The sequence below is a fragment of the Pelophylax lessonae genome (genome assembly GCF_965119305.1).
Source record: "Pelophylax lessonae genome assembly, chromosome: 3".
NCBI classification, from domain to species: Eukaryota; Metazoa; Chordata; class Amphibia; order Anura; family Ranidae; genus Pelophylax; species Pelophylax lessonae.
The window spans coordinates 617,595,315-617,612,721 of NC_138770.1; positions in this window are offsets into that span (position 1 = coordinate 617,595,315).

Sequence of the window (17,407 nt, forward strand, 5' to 3'; positions counted from 1 at the left end):
ATGTCTGTTGTTTTAATAAAAAATAGGAGTGCTTTTTCCCTTTAAATCTCAATGTGCAGACTTTATCTAGGAATTCTCAATCCTCTATCATGTGTTTAGTGGAACCTCATTCAGCTCTCAGATGAAGAAATATTCATTCTGAAGGGATTAGCTTTCCTTTTACAAAATGAAATAGAAAAAGTTAGCGGGATGATCAGCTGAAGGATATTAAACAGGAACTTGTGAGGTTTAGCAAAATGTCATTTTAATGATAAATACAGCTCTCAAGCTAACGTCTCTTGTTAATTAACCCCCAAAGCAGAGGCAGGCATGGTGGTGGTAGGTTTCCCATTCAGGGCCTGATGGTATCACAACATGGAAGGTATTCTGTGGCTTGTGCGAGATAAAGGTTAGGATTCACTTTTTAGCAGCGGCAGCAATTGCTGAACTGACATATGTTCTAAGCCAGCGGGAAAAGATACTGTACACATATACAGGGGACACCTGCGCACTATGCAAAGGCCATCACCATCCGCAACACTTTCATGACAGATCATTGGATAGGAGTAAACGTCCTAAAAAATCACCACTGTGGTTGGCATTAAAACAAATTGTGCAGATCTTTCTTTCTCAAAATTCCTTTGTTATTTTGCTTCTTTATTTACATCTCGTTTTATGCATTTTAATAGGCAGCTATAGCCTTATAAAATATACTGTACATTATATACACCACATTATCTAATTTGAATAAAACCAAATTAATGCAGCGCTAGCAACAAATTACTACAAAAAATTACAAATTATTTAAATTGAAACCAATCTATATCATGTGAATACAATATGTAATAATAAAATATATTAATCACATTAAGGTGCATACATTTCTATAGAAATATTTTAAAGTGCATATTTAAACTAGAATATAAACATTCAAAATGTGAGATTTAAAGTGCAAAAATGGTGGGATAAAGTCCTTATTGATGATCCAAAAAGGTGCCAAAGTGCCAAGTAAATAAAGGTGCTTGTGAGGTGAAGGTGCCCTCTTGGTTCCCCACTCACCGGAATTAGATAGTATAAAAGCCCTTGGTTTTATTGCACATTTGCCCAGGATCAGGTATGGAATTCCTCCGATGTGTCCTCCGTATGGAAATCGTTCCCGATAACACCATTAAAAGAAAAGAGGGCCATACATCGTGAAGTACGTAGATATAATTTTATTCCCCAAAATACGATTGAATACTTACAAGATCAAAGGATAAAAATGGCATATAGCATACAAAGCAAGTGGCGCCGCTCTTGGCGTGCGTTCCACATACAGGAAGTTCCCGACCGGAAATGACGTTACGTCCGCAACCGGAAGTGCGTCAACGCGTTTCGCCGTCACACACAGCGTCTTCAAAGGACATCACTTCCTGTTGACGATATATCTGCCCCGTGTCCGCTGTCTCCCCTGATCCGTGTCCCGCGGGAGGCGCCTGGGCCGCAGCCGCTTCCTGGTGAACTTTGGCACCTTTTTGGATCATCAATAAGGACTTTATCCCACCATTTTTGCACTTTAAATCTCACATTTTGAATGTTTATATTCTAGTTTAAATATGCACTTTAAAATATTTCTATAGAAATGTATGCACCTTAATGTGATTAATATATTTTATTATTACATATTGTATTCACATGATATAGATTGGTTTCAATTTAAATAATTTGTAATTTTTTGTAGTAATTTGTTGCTAGCGCTGCATTAATTTGGTTTTATTCATTTATTCTAAGAATTTCTTAGTGTTGCAGCAGCTGCACACCTTCACAGTTTTTTCACAGAATAACATATCACTACTGTGTAGCGCGGGTTTAAATTTGTTTTTACATTATCTAATTTGTTTCACTGTATTACGCATTATATAGTCCATACTCCTCCACTCTGCACACTGTGCTATACATTATATATTCCACCCTCCTCCACTCTGTAAACTATGCTGTTCATTTTATACTCAACAACAGTCAAGTGTCTACACTTTGCTAGACCTTACACCACACATTGCTCTATTCAGCACATTGGGCTGTACATTAATGTATATATTACTGCACAGGTGTCAAACACAAGGCCCGCGGGCCGAATGCAGCCCCCGGGCCATTTCATGTGGCTCTCGCACCTCTCCTGCAGCTGCTGCACCCCCCTTGTCTTTGTAGTCGGCAGCAGAAAGGACAAAACTCCTTTGCCAGATCTTGCACTCCTCTGTGCAGCTGCAGAAAGGCTCGTCTTTGCCCCTCCCCCCCTTCCCCAGCAGTCCACAGCAGAGAGGAGGGCAGAACTCCTCATACAGATCCTGCACCTCTCCGTGCAGCCGCAACACCACCTTGCCTCTGCCTCCCCTGGTCTCAACATTCAGCAGACTCTGGAAGCTGACTCCAGCCCACCTCTGGTTCTCCTCCAGACCCTGCACTTCCTCCCAGATCCACCCACATCTTCTTCCTGACAGCAGCACAAGGGGGTGCATCGTGATGTAAGGAAAGGTGGGTGACTCTTGACTTCTTTTTTTTTTTTTTAAATAATCTTTATTTTATTTTCACAATTTGTAAGGTACAAACACAACAAGACAATAGGTAAAGTGGAGTAATCAACAAGAAAATGAAGCTTGCATGCATACATAACAATGGTTATAAAGCAGATGGAACTTGAAAGACATCGGCATAAAATACAGGTTTATCATATTGTAGAGTGTGCCTATTGGCCAAACAGAGGCGAACCATAACCAACCCCCATCCCACTGGCAGGGCCCGGCCCCGGAGAAAGTCCTCCGGAGGGGCCCCTCATAACCAAGGCCTCAAGTAACCTTAATCACCATGCATACTTGCTGCTGTTACTGCATGTTGAAATAATGAAAGCAGCAAACACAGAACATAAACACAGAAACCAAGAAGAAAAACAAAAAGAACAAACCCAGGCCTCAGAGGGGCCGACAAAAAAAAAGGAGTAGTAGAAAGAAAGAAGAAGAGAGAGAGGACTAAGCAGCCTAGAGGAGACACGGCCATAGAGGAAGCAGTGCCATAAGGGGGAATCTCGGGGTCCTAAACAATGATACACGCCCCCTGGATGCCACCCCCAGTAAACGAATCATTAGGGCTCTCTTCCGAGTAAAACATCCACCCCGTCTAAGTATCCGTGAAACGAGACTGCTTCCCTTGTAGGGTCAGGACCCTCCTTTCAGCCTCCATAACCAAATTCACTTCCTTCTTCCATTTAGCTAAGGTGGGACAGGTGGGCTGTTTCCAGTGTCGCGAGATGAGACACTTGGCAGCATTTAGTAGAAATGGTATGACACTATGTTTGTACCTCCTTATTGTGGTGTGGGTATCCTGAAAGAGGTACTGGAGCAGGGTGCATTCAAGAGGGGAAATAGCTAGTTTTTGAGGATGAACTGCATCCCAGAAAGGTTTAAGGACTGGGAAGTCCCACCAAATATGGAGGAACGTGCCCTCCTGGCCGCAGCCCCTCCAGCAACCTGGATCAGCGGTAGAAAACATTTGCTTCAACTTCGAGGGGGTCCTATACCATCGGGACAGGAACTTATAGGAGTATTCCTGGATCATAGTACTAATAGAGGAGACATGGGCAAGGCGCAATATCCTAGACAGCTGTTGGGTCGTGAATTCCATTCCCAATTCCCTCTCCCAGTCCCGAACAAAATAAGGGACTGAGGAAGACGTAGAGGCAAGGACTAGTTTATGCACATGAGAGAGAAGATGTCGGGAGTATGTAGGATGGACGAACCACTCTTCCAGGGGGGAAAGTCTATCTATCAGGCGAGGGGGGGTAGGAAGTCTGGTTACAAAATCAGCCATCTGCCGGTGGCGCCAGGTGGACATAGGGAAATCCCCAAATCAAGCTCTGAGCTCAGTTAGGGATAGCAGCTGCCCAGACGGTGCAAACTTGCCACAAAACGTCTTCCCGTCATCCCCCCAAGATCGGAAAAACAGAGCATCCTCACCAGGCTGAAACCAAGGGAACCCACCCAAGGGAGCTAGAGGGGAAACCCCGGCTGAAAAATCGCCCCCTGCGTTGAGTCTATCCCATACCCGAAGGGTTGCCTTTGTTAGAGTAGACACTTAATCCGAGAGACCCCTGCCACTCTCCAGGACCCAAGGTGCACCCGCCAAGTTCCTGCCTGCAATAGTTTTTTCTAAGGGCACCCAAGGTTTGGTGGACGCATCATTAGCCCAGTTCAACGTACAGACCAGGGTCATAGCTTTATAGTAAAGAGAAACATCCGGCATTCCCACCCCTCCGTCCTCCTTCTTTGGACTTGATGGCTTGGTTTGTGCTCTGACATGCACTGTTAACTGTGGGAGCTTACATTGACAGGTGTGTGCCTTTCCAAATCATGACTCCAATCAAGTGGTAGAAACATCTCAAGGATGATCAGTGGAAACAGGATTCACCTGAGCTCAATTTTGAGTGTCATGGCAAAGGCTGTGAATACTTACTGTATGTACATGTGATTTTTTTTTTTTTTTTTTTTTTTTTAATACATTTGCAAAGATTTCAAGCAAATGTCTTTCAGGTTGTCATTTTAAGGTATTGTTTGTAGAATTTTGAGGAAAATAATGAATTTAATCCATTTTGGAATGAGGCTGTAACATAACAAAATGTGGAAAAAGTGAAGCACTGTGAATACTTTCTGGATGCACTGTACATCTGAGACACACTAGGGTTGTCCAGTTTTATTAAATTAACCCCTCTGAGTCTCTAAGATGCTCTTTTTATACCCAGTCATGTTACTGACCTGTTACCAAAAACCTAATTACTTGCAAAATGATCTTCCCACTCTTCCTTGTTAGTACCGCTTACTTTGCCAGCATTTTGTTGGCCTGTCCCAACTTTTTTGAGACATGTTGCTGCCATCAGTTTTAATTTTTTTTTTTTATCTTAAAATGATACATTTTCTCAATTTAAACACTTGACATGTTTTCTATTTTCTATTGTGACTAAAATACAGTGTTATGAGACTTACAGTCTGTTTTTATATAAATTTTACACAGCGTCCCAACTTGTTGGGATTTGGGGTTGTATATTCAAATATGTTAGTCTTCAAAACTTTCTTCTGTATGAGTAGCAATAAGTGGCTTTGTTGTTAAGCGCTGGAGCATTTACCTTTAGTTCTACTTAAAACAGAAATAGCCCTTGCACAAGGACAGAGGAGGGCATAAATGAATATATTGTAAACTTACTTGGTATTACTTGGAAAGATAATCAATAGAATGTTAGTTGCTATGAAAATGAAAATAGCCCAGGGCAATCAAATATTGTGAGTGCTACTTGTTACCCCACATTGCTTGGCTACTGCTCAGGCAGGCGGTGTTCTTGCATGATGTGATAGTAATAGAAAGGACTTTCGTTCTTTCCTTATAACAAGCTGGATGAACTGTCTCAGCTAAAATTGGATGGCACTTCAACAGCGTTGGACAAATAGAATTTTTCTAAACTTCACTGTTTGCATTTCACGGCAGCGCAAACTTTGTGCTGCAAAATGACTGTGATGACAAATTTAGCGAGAGGGGATAAAGTGGTAAAATAATGTTATAGACTGTACAGGTCAGATCTATTAACCATTGAATAATAGTAACTCGGGAAGGCCGGGTTAGACTTTTCAAAAGGTAAAGGCTAACACAACAGAGGTCATGAGTCAGACCTCCAGACACGCATGTGGACAGGCAGTCCTTAATAAATAAATCTTCAGGGAAAATGGTTTGAATGGTTGAGGCTTACAGCGGGTAAGAGCAGTTTAAAGATTGCAGCATGCTCAATCTATACAGACTACAAAATTATCAATAACAAAAACACTCCTAAAATTATGAATAATTACTTTTCACCAGTTGTTTTTTTTTTTCTTTCGGCGCTGACATTGATTTTTACAGCTGATGGTTATTTAGCAGTCGCTGAAATGACAATATACAAAATTGGTCTTTTGTGACCCTGCGATCTTTATCTTTGTAAGTAATTGACCTAGTTTATTTCCAGCAGATATAGATTATTTTGATTACTTTTAGTCTTTTTACTTCTGAAAAATGTATATTTAGGCACCATTTACATTTTTGGGATGTTAACCAATGAAGTCCCCCAAAAAATCAGCAAAACTAAATATGTATGTTTTTGGCAGCGAGAATTACTATCGCCAAATATTGGAAGCAGTCGGTGGTACCACTTCATTATGTCAAAAGTAAGCTTAATTGGATCATGGTTAATGACAAACTTAGCTGTATTTTCCGATAAAACACCAAAAAATTTATAAAACGTGGGACCCATGGATTTAATACTTGTCTGTCCTTTAGCGAGTCCCTGGCTGTTCCTCTCCTTTTTGATCTTTCCTTTCTTTTTCTTCGTTTCTCATTTCCTCTTCATTTTTTGGTGACTCAAATGTTATTGCTTCACCATTTTTACCATTATACTCTCAGGAATGTGACTATTGGGTGTTCTCTATTATTTCCAATCCTGTACCCCCTCTCCATCCTCCCTTCCTACTTCCTCTTACCACACAATTGCTATTTACAATGCATTTCCGAAAGCAAATGCTGTAATTCATTTTGATGCTACCTTGGTTCAACGTGGTTCTAATTTTACTTGCTAGCCTTTATATTGATGACTTTTGATCGACCCCACAACTTAGGGTGCCTACCAGAGCGATTTCTGGTATTAAGATTTTGGTATATGATGATTTATTAGATCATTCTTTCAAGCAATACTAATGTATTCTTGTTCTTATTGTAATGACAACCTGAGAAACCTATGTTAAAGGATAAGTCCAGCCTAAAAATAAAATCCATGCATCTATATTCTTACACTAACCTATCTAGCCCTGTAAAGAAGAAATCTGTGTACCTACATTTTTTTTAAGCCGATCCGACCTGATCTCCAGCAGCGGAAACTGGGCAGAGGACATGGCCAACAACATCTGTGGAATTAATGGGATGTGACGTCACCCATAGATTTACTATGGGGCTTCCGTTCTGTCCTCTACACGCTCCTACACAGCGAAGCCCTGGCTTACAGCTTAGTGTGGGGTCGGATCGGCTTCAAAAAGGTGAGTATACTGTTTTTTTTCTTTACAGGGCTAGATAGGTTAGTGTTCAAACATGGAGATATATAGATGCAGGGATTTTAGTTTTAGGGTGGACTTATCCTTTAACTTTTGTGTGAATTTTTCTCTTTCAATAATTTTTATTGAAATTTTGAACAGACATTTATACATATGACTACAGTATATATAATAATGTTTTAATTACATCCAAGCAGTGCTTTAATAGTTGTCAATTATCAGTTTAAGACCATCTACGTAGGATACGCTGGTTAAACAGGGTTACCATTGATGTAGTTTGGTGCCAAGCATTACATGAGGACCAAGCTAAGACTTCTCAATGGTATGCCTCTCTCTCTGTAAATAGTAGGAGCTCATAAGTGTAGTGGGAGTGGATCCATTTGACTGTGTCTAAGAGATTTGGAGGGTTCTGTGTCCTCCAAAGTCACGTTACAGAGAGTTGAGCTGCTAGTAGACTTTGTGTCACCACTTTCTGTGACTTTGGGGGAATTTGGTCTATAGTTAGGTTAAGTATGGCAAAGACGGGGTTAGGTGGGATGGGATGACCTACAATATGTGTTAGGATTTGGAAAATATCTTCCCAAAAACCTTGCAAGCGGGGACAATTCCACATTATGTGCAGAATTGTTCCTGTACCACCGCACATTCTCCAACATAATGGATTTTGGTGTTCTTTGAATTTGGCAAGGAGTGCGGGAGTCAGATACTAGCGTTGGGTCAGTTTCTGGGTAATTCCCATAGAGTAGAGCAAGAGGTGGCTTTGTATATGGCAGAAAGTGCCACTTCCCATTGGAATTTGGAGTATTGGTGTTGAAAGTCTCGTTCCCATTTACATAAGGGTGGAAATTTAGTGAAGAGAGTTTTCTCCCCAAGTTGGGAGGAGAATAGTGAGATCCCTTTCTTGCCCTGTTGTTTGGAGGAAAAGTATAGTGCTGCTTGTGTGGGTAAAGATGTTAGGATATAAGTATTGTGTGTGAGACAGTTGGATATTTGGATATACTTGTAATGGTTCAAGCTTAAATTCAGAATGAAGAGTACTAAATGTTTTGAGAGACCCCTTGTCATAGAGTCAATTGTTGTGAGGCCTTTGTTTGACCAGGTTGCTACCGGAATGTCAGGCATCAGATGCTTAAGGGTAGTGATGAGTGGCTTTAAATTAGATGTGTGTGTGTCTCTCTCCAAGTGGATGATCTTAATCTCCACCATGCCCTTACAGAGGCTATAATGGTGGGGGAGTGGTGGGAAGGAATTGTGGTCCCAGGGCGCAGGCTGAACAACCAGGATCTTAAGTCCTGAAATGGTATGGATGAACGTTCTAGTTCTCCCCAAAGGATAGGTGGTGAGGAGTTGAACCAATCTTTTAGCTGTGCTAAGTTGACAGTGTGACAATAGTTTTGTATTTTTGTGAAATTAGAGCCCCCTACAAATCTGTTTAGTAAAGTTGGATCGCGCAGTTCGCGGGTTTCTTACCTTGCCAAATATACCCATTCAGGTTACTTTGGATGGAGTTAAGGAATGATTTGGGGAGTGGAATTGGTAAGGTCCTAAAGAGATACAAGCTCAGGCAACATGTTCATTTTAAAAGCTGCTAAGCAGCCTGCCCATTCAAATTCATCTTTAGCTAAAAAGTGTGGTAAAAATGGATTTTCATAATGACATTGCATGGAACGATGTTTGGCAGGTAAGATGGTTTAGAAACTCTGTGGATGTGACCTATGGTTGGATCTATAAAAGGCATGTTTGGGAGGAGGGTATTAAAGAGATCAGTAGTACATTTTTTAAGATCTGTATTTTGTACTGATTCAGGCACGCCTCTAAGTTTGAGGTTGTTTTGCCGTGAACGGTCCTCTAGATCGGCAAGTTTGGATTTGATCCAATTACATTCCTCAATGTGCTCATCATGGGCATCCACCATATCATTGAGAGTGGAGGTCGTGTCTCCTATTGAATTTTCTATTTGATGAACTCTATTGTCCAGTGAGTGAACCTCTGCAACGAATTGTCTTGAAATGGAGGAGAATTCAACTTGCAAGGAATTGTGTAATCTCAGGAGCATGTCTTTAAGGAGTGTGTCCATCACAGGCTGGTTTGAGGTCGGGAATGTTGTAATAGGAGAGGGTGCAGTAGTGGAGGATGGCTGGTGGATGTCCTTCTGGCTTATCTCAGGCACATCACTCTCCAGTCTCATCCTGACCTTTGCTGGGCTGCCCCCATTGGGCTTGCTGCTTGTGATAGTGAAGGGGACAAGGGACCTGTAAGTAACCACGCATCCATGGCTGAGCCATCTGGCAGCTCAGAGTAGTGGCATGTCTGTGATGGAGCAGGGGCCGGCTTTCTTGCGCCGTCTTTGCTACTCCCTAGTGCGGGCTGGTGGAAGAAATATGTTAACTTCTTGGGCCCCCTGTCTTCTTTTTACGTTTGAGGGACATCTCCCTAAGGTGTCTGTAGGATACCAGAGGTGGTGGGTAAAGATTTACCGCTGCTGCCGTCCCTGGTTTCCCCTTATACAGAACCGAGCTCCGTTCTCAACCGTCCATGTATATCGTGCGCCAGCCACGCAACCTCCTATGTGAACTTTTCTACTGCTGTACTTTTCTTACTTTTAATAAAAACATTGAAATGTACATTTCTCTTACGTCCTCTGACAGTCGCCGCCTGATGGTATTAGCCTTCACTAATGGGTAATGGCGCCCTCTGCAGGAGCAAGGCTAGGCAGATAATTGATTATCAGGTTAATACAAAAAAACTTTTATACCTCGGCACGCCACTAGGGGGCCATCCCTCAGCCATTATCCTGAACCCAATCTGATATTACCTCAGTTTTATGCTGCCTAGCTCAGGAGCTGGTTAAGTTTCTCTGACTGGGACCTTGTGTCTCAGTTTTCTTTATGTTTTTTTCTGAATTCATGTGTTTTTCTGCACAATAGATTTTATTTTCTCTCACTATCACTAGTTAGTTAGGGATTCCTTTCCTGGAGGACTACAAGTGACTGCAGAGCTGGGCCTCGGACTGGGTATTATAGATCCTTATGGAGTCCCAGCCTGCCAATGAGCGTCGCAGATTACTGGTACGCCCAGGCCTCGCAACGACTATGCCCCTCCGAATGGGGACGAGGGCTGCAGAGTTGCGTCTTCGCTGAAGGTGTCTTAACCCGGATCGCCTGCATGTTGCCAGCATCTCTCCTTGGCTGACGGCATCCCCACTGAGGGTGGGAGGTCGTACTTGGGGGGGTGCTCCATAACTCGGGGGTCTCCCTGGGGTCCCGATGATAGCCAGAATGTGATTGTACACTTTTTTTGCCGCCGTTTGGAGCGGCCTCCATGTTTATGGTGGGCAGATTTCTATGCTCTGTGTGAGGACAACAGCCATTTTAGGATTCTGCACATGCTCCCGATCGGGCGCAATCTTGGATGTGAGCAAATGCCTAGTAAGGGCAAGCGGCCATTTTCCCTGTGACATTTTACATTAAGTTTCAATAGGCACCTTTTGTCTGGGCTCGAGGGCTGGGCCTCTAGCTGCATGAGGTCACTTCCTCCTTCTTCACACATCTCCTGTGTAAAAATGTGCTGACAGGCTTGGGGATTTTTGCTAATCCTTCGGTCATTTTTCAACCAATACGTTTTTTACTTGTTGCTGGTGTGTTTTCTGAGGGGGCACTTTCAGGTGGTGCAGATTGCGGGGGGGGGGGGGGATTTCCGTGGGAATCGCCGATTTAAAGGGCCAGCGTCCCTTTTAATTTTTTTGGCAAAAATGGACTCCCGGGACTGAAAATCCCCTGAAGGCCTGGGAGGGGCTTCGGGTTCACCCTGAAGCCTCTACCATGACCTCTATATCTTCTGTTCTTGCGACTTTGGCGTCCCAGGTGGATCTGCTGATGTTGGAACGCTCCTCCAAAAATGACTTGTGCCCAGTCCTCTGACTCTGAGCCCAAAAATTGGTTGCCACGGACAATGGTCCCCCTGAGGGGTCCCGGTCTTCCGCTTCTGAGGGGGAGGAGGAGGAGGCATCTTCCTCCTCGGTAGGCGGGTACATGCGCTATGATGGATGTTTTCCTTAAAGACGTTAAACGAAACTCTCTATCTTGACGATGTGCCGTCTCAGTCAAATCAGCGGTCCGCTTTTGGGTTCCGAAGGGCTCAGAAGTCAGGCCAGATTTTTCCCTGCCCTGTGGAATTTCACGGGAGTGTGAATGACCAGTGGCGGTGCATTAGGCACATGTTGGTTTTTCCCTCCGCTATCCAATTTTGGGGGCGGGGGACAAACGTTGGACGTGTCCCCAAAAATGTGGATCACACTGTGTCTAGGCCGTATAAGCCCACTTTGATGCTAGTAGAGGATTCCCCGGTAATCAGGGATCCGGCAGATAGGCGTGTGGAAGCACTCGCCCGCCACGTTTATCTGGTGGCGGTTTCCCTGTTAAACCCTGTATTTTGCCTCGGGGATGGCATATCAGGCTCTCTCGGCATGATCCGAGGTGCTTCGCAGCACTCTGTTGGCAGAGTCGACCTTTCCGCCTGTCCTTGCCATGGTGGATTGGATCACCCAGACTGGGATATCCTTGTGCGATGTAGCCTTGGACGAGGCCCCGTTGGTCACCCGGTTGTCCACAGTAGGGGATACGCTCCGCCGCATTACCTGGTTGAAGAGCTGGTCGGCTGACCACGTATCCAGAAAGACGGTTTCTGAGGTCCCCTAAATGGGGGGTAGTCTTTTTGGGAAAACTCTAGCTGAGTTAATTAGGGGGCTCACTGGAGGTAAATGTACTCTGTTGCCCCAGGTCTCTAAGGGTAAGCCCTCCCACACGCGACGGGGGCCCTCCTTCAAGACTCAACGTAATTCCTTTCGTGCCTTTGGGACGCAGGAGAAGGGTGGACCCTTCTGACCTCCCGGTGGCCAGAAGAAGCCATGGACGAGTAAGCCAAAAGCTGGTCAGTCTGGATCGGTGGCCCAGTCCACCTCTTGCTGAAGGGACGACCTTACCCGTTGTGGTTGTGGGTGGGGGGACGTCTGCATTGCTTTGGGAGCCCTGGTTGTCCAGCATTCTGGACAGGGGGGTTCACGTGCTGATTCGTTTAGGGTACAAGATCGAGTTTGATCTCCCCCCGAAGACAGGTTCTTTCCATCCAATCTCCAGCTGTTCCCCAATCGTCTCAGGGATCTTATGGGGGCAGTGCACGATCTGCTTGCCCAAGGAGTCATTGTACCCGTTCCTCCATGGGATAGGTTTTGCGGGTTTTCCTCCAACCTGTTCACGGTGCCCAGAAAAGAAGGCACGGTGCGTCCGATTCTGGATTTAAGGTCTCTGAACTGCCTTGTGCGGGTACAGACGTTCAGGATGGACTCTATCCGGTCGGTGGTGGCATCGTTGGGGCCGGGGACTTCCTAGCCTCCATCGCCTTGAAGGATGCGTATCTACACATCCCTATTTTCAAGGGTCATCAGTGATATCTCCGCTTCACGGTGGCTGGGGAGCACTCCCAGTTTGTGGCGTTACCTTTCGGTCTCCCTTTGGTTCCCAGGGTTTTCACCAAGGTATTGGCTCCGGTTGTAGCTTTGCTACGTTTACGGGGCATTGCGATCCTCAGTTGCCTGGACGACCTTTTGTTAAAGTCAAGCTCATGTGTGACCTGACGAGCGCTCTGGCCGTGATGGTTCAGACATTCCAGGAGTTCGGGTGGACCATCAATTTTCGGAAGTCGGCTCTGACTCCCTCAACTCGTCTTCCATACCTAGGGATGGTCCTGGACTCTGCTCAAGCTCGGGTCTTCCTTCTGGAGTACAAACTCGGGACTCTGAGGGTTGAGATCAGGTCTCTCAGGGACAACGATCTCTCCTCTTTGCAGACCTGCATGCGGGTTTTGGGCCTGATGGTTTCGGCCCTCGTAACAGTTCTGTTTGTTCAATTTCACCCCGGGACTCTGCAAGTGGAGATCCTGGACAGGTGGAACAGGACGCCTCAGTCCTTGGAGAGGTGAATGTCATTGAGTCGCCCGGTACGGTCGGCTCTCTTGTGGTGGCTCCGGTCGCCGTCCTTGACGCAGGGCCAGACCTTCTGGCCTCTGTTGCGGTCGATTCTCACCACGGTTGCCAGCCTGTCAGGCTGGGGCGGAGTTCTGGGTGCACTTTGTGCCAAGGGGACGTGGTCGGCGGGGGTGACTTCACTGCCGATAAACATCTTGGAGCTCCGAGTGATCAAAGTTTGTCTGTTCCGGTTGTCATCTCTACTTTAGGGGTGTCCGGTCCAGGTACAGATGGACAATGCCACGGCTGTGGCTTATATCAATTACCATGGGGGCACCAAGAGTGCCCGGGTGGCCAAGGAAGTGGCTGAGATTCTATCTTGGGCCCAATCGCATGTGCGGCAATCTTGGCTGTTCACATTCCGGGTGTGGACTACTGGCAGGCGGCCTATCTGAGTCGCCAGACCTTGGACCAAGGGGAATGGTCCCTGCATCCGGAGGTATTTCGCCTCCTGTGCGCCCAGTGGGGGACCCCGGACGTGGACCTGCTCGCGTCCTGTCTCACCGGAAAGGTGGAAAGATTTGTGGCCAGAACTTGCAACGCGTTGGTGGTGCATTGGCATCGCTCTCGGCAGATGTATGCCTTTCCTCCGATTCAACTGTTTTCCAGGTTCCTTTGCAGGTTGGCGTCGGAACAGATATTAGTCATTCTCGTGGCCCCGGACGGGCCTTGACTTCTGTCTCAAGGACCGATCTTCCATCCTGCTTCACAGTCTCTGGCTTTAACGGCATGGCTGTTGAAAGCCGGGTCTTGAGGAATAGAGGTCTTCCACAGGCGGTCATCCCTACCTTGTTAAAGGCTCGTAAAGCAACTTCTAGGAAGTTTTATCACCTAAAATGCGTGTATCGCTTGGTACGAAGCGCATGGTTCTCTTCCTCGCTCCTTCTCGGGGGCAGAGGTCTTGGTCTTCCTGCAGAAGGGTGTGGGTCAGCGTCTGGCGCTGACTACGGTCAAGGGTCGGTTGTCGGCTTTGGCCATCTTTTTTTTTCAACGACCTTTGGCATCGCATTTCTTGGTCTGTACCTTAGTTCCAGGGGTGCGGAATTTGACTCCCCCGAGGAGTGCTCCCTTTCCTCCCTGGGATCTGAATTTGGTTTGGTCTGTGTTACAACAACCTCCCTTTGGGAACATCAGAGGGATTCCTCTGTCTGGGTTGCCCTAAAAAGTTGGCTATCACGTTGGCTCGCAGAGGGTCTGAGTTGGCGGACTTGTCTTGCTGCTCTCCTTCTCTGGTATTTCGTAGAGATAAGGTGGTTCTGCGACCGAATCAGTCTTTTTCTTCCCAAAGTGGTTTCTTCATTCCACCTCAATGAAGATATCATGTTGCCGTCACTGTGTGCGGCCCGAGCATCCTAAGGTATTTGCCTTGCATTCCCTGGATGTGGTCCGGGCGGTCAAGATCTACCTTTCCGCCACGGAGTCTGTTCGACAGTCTGATTCTCTCTTTGTTCCTCCTGAGGGACCTCGGAAGGGATCGGCCACCTCTGCGGCAACCATTTCTGAGTGGATCATTCAGACGATTGTTCGGGCCTAATCCATTAGAGGTTGGATTCCTCCTTTTCCGGTAAAGGCCCATTCTACTCAAGCTGTTAGTGCCTCTTGGGTTTTTCGCCATCGGGCTTCTGTGAATCAGGTGTGCAAGGGGGCGACTTAGTAGTCTGTGCACACTTTCACATTGTTTTACAAACTTGATGTTTTGGCATCTTTGGATGCTTCCTTTGGCCGCATAGTTTTGAGTGCGGCGGTTGTTTTCAGGGCACATTATTTTTACTGTCCCTCCTTCTTGGGGTGTTTTTTTGTTATTCTGGGTTTGTTTCCAGTTTTTTTTGTGGGCTCAGGTTGTTACTTGCCCGGCTGTTGCGTTACCTTCTGAGTTGGTTGCGTTGTTTTCCCACCCCTCATACCTGCACTGCTTTGGGACGTCCCATTAGTGAAGGCTAATACCATCGGGCAGCGACTGTTAGGGGATGTAAGAGAAAATAGAATTTTTGTAAGAACTTACCATAAAATTCTTTTCTCTGAGTCCTCTGACAGTCGCCGCCCCCGCCCCTCTGTTTTTTTGGATCTGGGGGTTGTTGCCTTCCGGTACTGCTTGCTACAAACTGAGGTAATATCAGATTGGGTTCAGGATAATGGCTGAGGGATGGCCCCCTAGTGGCGTGCCAAGGTATAAAAGTTTTTTTGTATTAACCTGATAATCAATTATCTGCCTAGCCTTGCTCCTGCAGGTGGCGCCATTACCCATTAGTGAAGGCTAATACCATCGGGTGGCGACTGTCAGAGGACTCAGGGAAAAGAATTTTAAGGTAAGTTCTTAAAAAAATTCTATTTTTTGGGATAGAACATAACAACTATTATGTTGCTGGGATCGTTGCGTTGTGTTATTGCAGCCCATTGAAAATAATGGGCCGCCCAAATGCCAAAGTGTGTCACAAAATTTGTAACGCAACACACTATGATGCATTGGCTTGGTGCATTGTGTTGCCTTTCAAAATGAATGAGACTGCAACTCATGTAGCATGTGTTGCAGTAACGTGCGCATTACCATAAGACAAAGGTATCAGGGGGCCCTAAAGGAAACCTTTAGAAGAAAACAGCCACCATGCTATATGGAGTTCCAGATAGAAAAATGTATCCCTCATCAGCAGAGCAGATATACTAATGTTTTTGGGGCACAGAGGTTCTGTATATCAAGGTATTTCAGGGTCTCTGCTTGTCACTTTGATAAAGGTGGCTGACATGCTCTGAAATATTGGTGCACCTGTTCTGCTCATATGGGACTTCATTACATTTTGTATTAGCAAAAGGTATATTGGCTATTTTCTTCTATGGACTTATACAGCAGCACCACTATGCACCCAGCCTTTAACTGGTGTTAATTGGAAGTCTATGGATTTGATTTATTTGTAAAAGAAAATTGTGCAATTTTAAAGGTACAAACATAGAATACATTACTCTGAATGTTCAAACTGTATAGTTATTCCCTTTTAGTGACTCAGAAAGTATTGAAACCAGAGACAGCCAGGCACCCTTCTCTTAGAAGAAAATTAGCAATGGTACCTCCTATATTTCTTTCTGTACAGGTCTCTTGTAAGAGCAAAAATGACAATGGGTCAGTACTACCCACAAAAGGTTGCATTTAGAAAGGACTTCCTATAAACTTCCAGGCTGATGTTTGCCTATAATATCCACACTTTATATAAAAGGTACAGTTTAATGCAGCTCTGTATGCAAGCCGTAAAGTACCTGAATCTGACTTGAGCTCAGTCTCTACAGCAGAGCTTAAGGTAGTTCTAAAGCCTTAAAAGAGAAGTATGGGTTTCTATTTTTTTAGCCATTTAGACTTACCTAGGTGGATGCAGTATCGGTCTGATGCTGCATCAGTTTCCCGATGCCTCTACATTGAGAACTGAGCGATCGAACACCGCCGATTGCTCGGTTCTGATAGCTCCCCAAACAGGAGCTATCCACTCTGCCCCCTCCTCGCTCATTGGAGCGCTGGGCTGTGTAGGCTCTCAGCAGGTAGCTGAGACGGGTGTCAGTCCAGGCACCTGGTGGATCCCGACTCTGTGGTCGTGATGACGTGGTGCCTGGACCCACACCTGTGACGTCAGCAGAGAGCAGACATCAGCCCGCTCTCTGCTGAAAATGGGTCACAGGAGTGCAGAACAAACTGCACTTCTGTAATCCATAGGAGATGTATAGCCAACGTTATCTTTTAAAGGGAAATACGCCTACAATTCCCCCTCTCTTAAAGTCACTATTACCCACTAAAGTGACTCTTGCCTACAGTTCAGTATCTTAAAGTGACCCTTCCCACCATCTTCACCTATTAAAGGGGAACTGTGTCAACCACTTTACCTCTTAAAGGGAATCAACCTGTTTTTCCATATCTTAAAGGGACTACACACTTCACTGTGCGCCAACATAAGGGCCCCAACTGAGCCGGCAGAAGAACCAACCTTTGAAGGAGAGTGTTTCTACTCAGGTACTATCTTTCTTGAAAGTACTGGTGTGCAGTAGGTTTGACACATTTTTCCGGGCTTAAACCTTGACCCCCTGGACTGAGGGCCTACAAGTGAGCTAGTCAGCCCAAATCCTCATTATCCATACACGTCTTACTTAGGGAGGAGTCAAAGGGCTATTGTTTACCTCTTCAGTCCTGCAGGACATATGGCCACAATTTAAAGTGTATTTTTTCCTATTTAATTGTTCTTGTGTTGTTTCATTCAGCCTACTGTTTAACCTCTCTGAATTGTTGAATTGCCCTACCGTTTTTCTTTATTGCTATCAGTACAACCTGGTTGTTTATTTT